The sequence below is a fragment of the Perca flavescens genome, chromosome 3 (genome assembly GCF_004354835.1).
Source record: "Perca flavescens isolate YP-PL-M2 chromosome 3, PFLA_1.0, whole genome shotgun sequence".
Lineage (NCBI taxonomy): Eukaryota > Metazoa > Chordata > Actinopteri > Perciformes > Percidae > Perca > Perca flavescens.
The window spans coordinates 37,330,102-37,332,789 of NC_041333.1; positions in this window are offsets into that span (position 1 = coordinate 37,330,102).

Genomic DNA, 2,688 nt, shown 5'->3' on the forward strand with positions numbered 1-2,688 from the left:
TCAAGGAAATCTGGGCTTCCATAACTTCCAGCCAATGCCACAGGCTGATTGGCAAAGGGATTCCCTACCAAGTATTGAAGATTGACGTATCGTTTTGAAATTACCATATTTTGATTGATTTGATGTGATCCTAATTTCTTTTTTTTTCTGCAAAAACTGAGAAGTAAATGGTGATTTCTTCACAGTATTCAAATTTTTTTTCTAATGTTAGTGATATGAGGATGATAAGGTATCTACATATCTAATGTTAGTGATATGAGGATGATAAAGTATCTACATATCTAATGTTAGTGATATGAGGATGATAAGGTATCTACATATCTAATGTTAGTGATATGAGGATGATAAGGTATCTACATATCTAATGTTAGTGATATGAGGATGATAAGGTATCTACATATCTAATGTTAGTGATATGAGGATAATAAGGTATCTACATATCTAATGTTAGTGATATGAGGATGATAAGGTATCTACATATCTAATGTTAGTGATATGAGGATGATAAGGTATCTACATATCTAATGTTAGTGATATGAGGACAGATAAGGTATCTACATATCTAATGTTAGTGATATGAGGATAATAAGGTATCTAGATATCTAATGTTAGTAATCTGAGGATGATAAGATATCTACATATCTAATGTTAGTGATATGAGGATGATAAGGTATCTACATATCTAATGTTAGTGATATGAGGATGATAAAGTATCTACATATCTAATGTTAGTGATATGAGGATGATAAGGTATCTACATATCTAATGATAGTGATATGAGGATGATAAGGTATCTACATATCTAATGTTAGTGATATGAGGATGATAAGGTATCTACATATCTAATGTTAGTGATATGAGGATGATAAGGTATCTACATATCTAATGTTAGTGATATGAGGATAATAAGGTATCTACATATCTAATGTTAGTGATATGAGGACAGATAAGGTATCTACATATCTAATGTTAGTGATATGAGGATAATAAGGTATCTAGATATCTAATGTTAGTGATATGAGGATGATAAGGTATCTACATATCTAATGTTAGTGATATGAGGATGATAAGGTATCTAGATATCTAATGTTAGTGATATGAGGACAGATAAGGTATCTACATATCTAATGTTATGAGGATATCTAATGTTAATGTTAGTGATATGAGGACAGATAAGGTATCTAGATATCTAATGTTAGTGATATGAGGATAATAAGGTATCTACATATCTAATGTTAGTGAGGATAATAAGGATCTACATATCTAATGGTGATCTGGGGACATATCTAATGTTAGTGATATGAGGACAGATAAGGTATCTACATATCTAATGTTAGTGATATGAGGATAATAAGGTATCTACATATCTAATGTTAGTGATATGAGGATGATAAGGTATCTACATATCTAATGTTAGTGATATGAGGATGATAAGGTATCTACATATCTAATGTTAGTGATATGAGGATGATAAGGTATCTACATATCTAATGTTAGTGATATGAGGATAATAAGGTATCTACATATCTAATGTTAGTGATATGAGGATGATAAGGTATCTACATATCTAATGTTAGTGATATGAGGATAATAAGGTATCTACATATCTAATGTTAGTGATATGGGGATAATAAGGTATCTACATATCTAATGTTAGTGATATGAGGATAATAAGGTATCTACATATCTAATGTTAGTGATATGGGGATAATAAGGTATCTACATATCTAATGTTAGTGATATGGGGATAATAAGGTATCTACATATCTAATGTTAGTGATATGAGGACAGATAAGGTATCTAGATATCTAATGTTAGTGATATGAGGATAATAAGGTATCTACATATCTAATGTTAGTGATATGAGGATGATAAGGTATCTACATATCTAATGTTAGTGATATGAGGACAGATAAGGTATCTACATATCTAATGTTAGTGATATGAGGATGATAAGGTATCTACATATCTAATGTTAGTGATATGAGGATGATAAGGTATCTACATATCTAATGTTAGTGATATGAGGGATAATAAGGTATCTACATATCTAATGTTAGTGATATGAGGATGATAAAGGTATCTACATATCTAATGTTAGTGATATGAGGACAGATAAGGTATCTACATATCTAATGTTAGTGATATGAGGAGGATAAGGTATCTACATATCTAATGTTAGTGATATGAGGACAGATAAGGTATCTACATATCTAATGTTAGTGATATGAGGATGATAAGGTATCTACATATCTAATGTTAGTGATATGAGGATGATAAGGTATCTACATATCTAATGTTAGTGATATGAGGATGATAAGGTATCTACATATCTAATGTTAGTGATATGAGGATGATGTATCTACATATCTAATGTTAGTGATATGAGGATGATAAGGTATCTACATATCTAATGTTAGTGATATGAGGATGATAAGGTATCTACATATCTAATGTTAGTGATATGAGGATGATAAGGTATCTACATATCTAATGTTAGTGATATGAGGATGATAAGGTATCTACATATCTAATGTTAGTGATATGAGGATGATAAGGTATCTACATATCTAATGTTAGTGATATGAGGATGATAAGGTATCTACATATCTAATGTTAGTGATATGAGGATGATAAGGTATCTACATATCTAATGTTAGTGATATGAGGATGATAAGGTATCTACAT